Source organism: Triticum dicoccoides, chromosome 5A (genome assembly GCF_002162155.2).
Source record: "Triticum dicoccoides isolate Atlit2015 ecotype Zavitan chromosome 5A, WEW_v2.0, whole genome shotgun sequence".
Taxonomy (NCBI): domain Eukaryota; kingdom Viridiplantae; phylum Streptophyta; class Magnoliopsida; order Poales; family Poaceae; genus Triticum; species Triticum dicoccoides.
In genome coordinates, this window is record NC_041388.1 from 626,407,803 (window position 1) to 626,414,408 (window position 6,606).

Here is a 6,606-nt window from a genome sequence, read left to right on the forward strand (position 1 = left end):
AAAAAAGAAACAAATAACGAACATTTTCTGCAAAACAGGAACATTTTTTGAAAGCATGAGAACATTTTTAGAAACTCAGACGAAAATTTGAAAAAGCAAACTTGTTTTGGATAAGTGAATATTTTTTTTAAATCGAGGACATTTTTGAAATCCTGATTGTATTTCAATTTGTGAACAAAAATTATAATAATAAAAATTTTAAACTTCAATTTTTAAAGCATGCATATTTTTATATTCCCGAACTTTTTTGATATTGAGAACATGAACATGTTTACAAATTTCAACAAAATGTTTAACCATGAACAATATTTGAAATTTGCAAACATTTTTAGATTTCATGAACAATTTTTTAAAATGCAAATAGTTTTAGAAATTCCCAGCATGCGCTCGATGGGAGCGACGTCGCCTAGTTGGACCAAGGCCTAAGCGTATGTTTATCTTTTCTATTTTTTTGTTATTCCCTTTTTTTGTTAATTCATTTTCTCCTTTTAAACTTTATTCATCTTTCTGAAACCAGTTCCAGAATTTGAAATATTATTTGGAACTCCAAAATAACAGTTTTATGGAAATGTTTCAAATTATGATTTTAAATTTTTTTTGGTCAAACATTTATTAAATGCTTTTTAAGAAAAGCATTTACTATTTTCAAATTTATCATTTTGTATTTATTATTTATATTAAAAACTCAAAATAACAGCTATAAGCACATGCTTAAATTATGATTTTAAATATATTTTTCATTCAAATCTGGTATGGATGCCTACTATGGGCATGCTCACCCATTGGCAAAAGTTGTGGTCATTTCAATAATGTCCCAAAGCAACACCATGTTCAAGAAGCTACATTTGAGAGTGCGTTGTTTCTGGACATCCGTCAAATGAATCTATTTTTGTCATTAGCTTGTATGATCAATTTAAGGCATCATGGCAAGTTGTTTTGGTTTTTGGCAAAATTTGCATTTTGTAGAGTTTTCTCGGTCTAAAGAGGCCGATAAATGGCCAGATGTGTCGCAACTTGCATATGGTGTCAGAACTCAGAAATCTTTGAAACTTGGCATGGATGCATTGAAGGAAAGATGCCGTAGAGGCAATAATAAAGGTGTTATTTATATTTCCTTGTACGATAAATGTTTATTATTCATGCTAGAATTATATTAACCGGAAACTTAGTACATGTGTGAGTACATAGACAAACAAAATGTCCCTAGTATGCCTCTACTTGACTAGCTCGTTAATTAAAGATGGTTAAGTTTCCTAGCCATAGACATGTGTTGTCATTTGATGAAACGGATCACATCATTAGAAGAATGATGTGATGGACAAGACCCACCCGTTAGCTTAGCACTATGATCGTTTAGTTTTATTGCTATTGCTTTCTTCATGACTTATACATGTTCCTCAGACTATGAGATTATGCAACTCCTGAATACTGGAGGAACACCTTGTGTGCTATCAAACGTCACAACGTAACTGGGTGATTATAAAGATGCTCTACAGGTGTCTCTGATGGTGTTTGTTGAGTTGGCATAGATCGAGATTAGGATTTTTCACTCTGTGTATCAAAGAGGTATCTCTGAGCCCTCTCGGTAATGCACATCATTATGAGCCTTGCAAGCAATGTGACTAATGAGTTAGTCACGGGATGATGCATTACGGAACAAGTAAAGAGACTTGCCGGTAATGAGATTGAACTAGGTATGATGATACCGATGATTGAATTTCGGGCAAGTAACATATTGATGACAAAGGGAACAACGTATGTTGTTATGTGGTTTGACCGATAAAGTTCTTCGTAGAATATGTAGGAACCAATATGAGCATCCAGGTTTTGCTATTGGTTATTGACCGGAGATGTGTCTCGGTCATGTCTATATAGTTCTCGAACCCGTAGGGTCCGCACGCTTAACGTTCGATGACGATTTGTATTATGAGTTATGTGATTTGATGTATCAAAGTTTGTTTGGAGTCCCGGATGAGATCACTGACATGACGAGGAGTCTCGAAATGGTCGGAAGGTAAAGATTCAGGGGTTGTTTGGTTCCTAGCCACACCTTGCCACACCTTGCCACACATTGCCACACCTAAGCTTAGGCAAGTTTGACCAAGTTAGGTAGGTGTTTGGTTCTAGCCACACATAACGCAATGATTTTTTATGAGAAGTGAACCCCACATGTTATAGACACAAAAAGTGTGGCAAGATTCTTTTAGGCAAGCCAAAGTGTGGCTAACAATTTGAGCAACTCAACTAAGGCAAGTGTGGTAAGTGTGGCAAAAATCATGTGGCAATATATGACAAAGATAGTCACAATCCAAACAGCCCCTCATATATTGGAATGTTGTATTTGGACATCAAAATGGTTCTGAGTGGTTCGGACATTTTTCCAGAGTACCGGGAGGTTACCGGAACCCCCCGAAGAAGTTATGAACCTTATGGGCCATAAGAGGGAAGCACACCATCCCACAAAGGGCTGGTGGCCCCCCCTTGGGCAGGAGGCCGATTAGGACTAGGAGAAGGGGACCGGGCCCCCTTACCTTCTCATTCTCCCTTCCCCCTTTCCTATTTCGTATGGGAGGTGGAATCCTACTAGGACTACGGAGTCCTAGTAGGACTCCACACCTTGGCGCGCCCCCTAGGGCCGGCTGCCTCTCCCTCTCCCTCCTTTATATACGGAGGCAGAGGGCACCCCAAAGGCACACAAAAAGTTTCTCTTAGCCGTGTGCGCTGCCTCCCTCCACAGTTACACACCTCTGTCATATCGTCGTAGTGCTTAGGCAAAGCCCTGCACCGGTAAACTTCATCATCACCGTCACCACGCCATCGTGCTGACAAAACTCTCCTTCGGCCTTAACTGGATCAAGAGTTCGAGTGACATCACCGAGCTGAACGTGTGCAAATCGCGGAGGTGCCGTGCAATCGATACTTGGATCGGTTGGATCGCGAAGACGTTCGACTACATCAACCGCGTTACTAAACGCTTCCGCTTCCGGTCTACGAGGGTACGTTGACACACTCTCCTCCTTTCGTTGCTATGCATCTCCTAGATAGATCTTGCATGACCGTAAGAAAATTTTGAAATATTACGTTCCCACCTACTTACAAAAGTTGAGGTCATTTTAAGAATGTCCAAAACTAGACCATGTTCGACGGAGGTGTCCGGGTAGGCCAGAAGTCTCCGTTTGAGAGCGCGTTTTTGGCAACTGTCAAATGACCCTAAATTTTTCCACCAGATTATATGACCAATTAAAGTCATCCTACTAAGTTGTTTTTGTTTTTGACAAAATCTTGCATCTTGTGAAGTTTTGTAGGTGAAAATGGCCGATAAATGGTTGAAACGACCAACTTGCATACTGTGTCAGAATTCGTTTGAACCTGTCATGGATGACTACCATGGGCATGCACACATGTTGGCATGAGTTGGGGGCATATAAAAATGTCTAAAACTAGACCATGTTCGACACAGGGCTTCCGAGTAGTCCAGAAGGCTCCGTTTGAGAGCACGTTGTTTCTCGTCATATTTGAATTGGCCTAAAATGTTTTTCATGTTAGTGTATCATCAATCCAAGACATCATGCTAAGTTGTTTGGGTTTTCTAAAATATGTATTTTCTAAAGTTTCTCGGTGAAAAAAGCCTGATAAATGGCCGGACATGACACAACTTGCATAATCGGAATTCGTTCAAGCATGGTATGGGTACATACCATGGGCATGGCCACTTGCTTGAAAAGTTGGGTTTATTTCATGCATGTACGAACATAGACCATATTCAATGAAGAGTGTTTGGGTAGGCTAGAAGGGTCCGTTGGTGAGCATGTTTTTTTTCTAATTTGAATAATTTTGTTATTTGCAATTTTCGAATTATAAATCAACATGAACATTTTCTTATGTTCTAACCATTTATTATAATTTGTCAAAAAAAATTGAATTTCAAGTTATGTATACAAAATTTGAAGTTTAACACTTTTACACTTTTAAAAAAAAATCCTAACAATAGATGAAAATTTTGAACAAAAATTGCAAACCACATGCTTTTAAAAAAATTATCACCTTTTTTTAAACACGGACATTATTTAAATTTGTGAACAAATAATTCGGAAAACGGGAATGTTTTTATGGAAATTCCAGAATAATTAAAAAATGTAAACTATATTTGAAAACAATAACATTTTTTGGTCTTCCAGATATTTCAATTTTTTGAACAGGTTTAAAAAAAATTCAAAATGGAGAAAAAATAACTAACAAAAAGATAAAATAAAACAAAAAATTAGGAAAAAATCGCTTAGGCCATGGCCCAGCTAGGCAACGGGCAACGGCATCGCTTGCATCGGGTGCCTGATGGGCCGGCCCAAGTATTTGGGGTTTGAAAAAGGTCATCGATTTAAAAAAAATGTTCGCAGATTCGAATTTTTTGTAGGTTTTCAAAAATTAAATCCCTAAAAAAATTCATCAAATAAAATAAAGTTCGTGAATTTCATTTTTTATCAAATTTGAAAAAAGTTCACGGGTTATGATAACAAGTTCGTAAAAGTGGAAAAGAGTTCGTGGATTTGAGAAACATTCATGCATGTGAAAAAAGGTTCACACATTCGGAAAAAAGTTCATGATTTTTTTTAAAGGTGCAAAAATTCAAGAAAATATTCACAACTTTAAAATATTCATGTATTTAAATAAAATCCCAATTTTGAAATAAAATTCGTTAATTTTTAAAAAGGAAAAAGAATTTGGAAAAAGGAAGAGAAAAACAAGAGAAAACGTCACCCAAAACAAAAAGCAAAAAATCAAAAGAGAAGGCAAACAAGAAAGCTATGTGTTTTTAGCGTTGATTTGAAGAAGGAAAAAGAAGTAAACTAGGCACGTCGGGTTAGTTGTCCCACTTGGTTGATACAGTTGCACTTTACCGGGAGGTCAGCAGTTCGAATCGTGTCGTCAGGTGACGTATTTTCAGAAAAGATCATGCTACCCTTTATTATAAAGGAGTATGAAAAGATCCTCTTCATCGATGTGTTTAGGGGTTTGTACCAAATCTTAAGTGTGGTTTTTAATCATGTCTTACAATTCCAAATACGCTGTCAGCATTCTTCTAACTGAGTGTACCTGAATTAGGAGTTTAGGACCACCGCTTTTACTACATGGAGAGGAAGGATTCTCCCATGGACCTAGCTATAGCAGACAGGGGCATAATGACTGTGCTGTGTGCTGTGCTGAAATAGTGTTACTACATGTAACGGACTGCCAGGCATTTTGCTGTAGACCCCGCATAGTACATTCCCCCTTGATGTCACCAATTATTTGCACAAGTCTGTGCTGCTGGGATACGGGTGGCTGGACGAACGAATGAATGAATCCCGTGGTGCCTCCCGTGGTGCACGGGGCGTATCTCGCTGTAGCTTACTGTTTTCTCCGGCTGAAGCACGGTGCAGGATGGTCGATCCATGGGGAGCGCTATAATTGGAGGAGCTGGGAGCATCTCCAGCTGCAGCCCCAACAGATCTCCCAGGTGCCTTTTTACGCGCCGGTGCTTAAAAACTCCCTACTTGCGTCTTCAAAACGCCGAAATCCGTCAGCTCGACCCGTTTTTGGGCCCAGCGATCACAGGCCGAACCCGGCGCACTGGGGCTCGGGGCTCCGGCGCAAGGGGAAAACATGCCTGGGCCACATTGTCAGGCGAAAAGTAAAGCCAAGTCGTCCAGATTCGCCTCCCAGCCCCGCGCACTCGGCCGCCATCCTGCTGATCCCGGCGCTGCCCACCGCCCACCACCGCTAGATAGGCCATTCCCCGCCGGAAAAGAGAGAAGGTTTCGCCGCGGCAGCCTCTCCACCACCGTCCGGGCGATATTTCCGGCGTTCCGGCCACGCAGGGCGGTATACCGGCGGGTGTGTGCCCACCATGCCCCCAGGTGTTCGATGATTTGTCTGCTCGGCAATGGACTCGGACGACGAGGAGGCTCTGGCCGCGCTGCTGGAGAAGGAAGCCGATGCCGACGTCCAGGAAGAGGAACATCTCATGGTCCTCGCCGCCCTCGCTGGCCTGCTCGCGAGTAATGAAAAGCCGCGGCAAGGTGGCTCGGCGTGTTGGGGAACACAGTAATTTCAAAAAAATTCCTACGCACATGCAAGATCCATCTAGGTGATGCATAGCAACGAGAGGGGAAGAGTGTTGTCCACGTACCCTCGTAGACCGTAAGCGGAAGCGTTATGACAACGCGTTCGATGTAGTCGTACGTCTTCACGACCCGACCGATCCTAGCACCGAAGGTACGGCACCTTCGTGATATGCACACGTTCATCTCGGTGACGTCCCGCGAACTCTAGATACAGCTGAGTGTCGAGGGAGAGTTTCGTTAGCACGACGGCGTGATGATGATGATGAAGCTACCGGCGCAGGGCTTCGCCTAAGCACTTCAACGATATGACCGAGGTGGAAATCTGTGGAGGGGGGGGGGCACCGCACACGGCTAAACAATCAACTTGTGTGCCTATGGGGTGCCCCCTTCCCCCGTATATAAAGGAGTGGAGGAGGGGAAGGGCCGGCCCCTCTATGGCGCGCCCAAGGGAAGTCCTACTCCCATCGGGAGTAGGATTCACCCCCCTTCCCTAGTTGGATTAGGA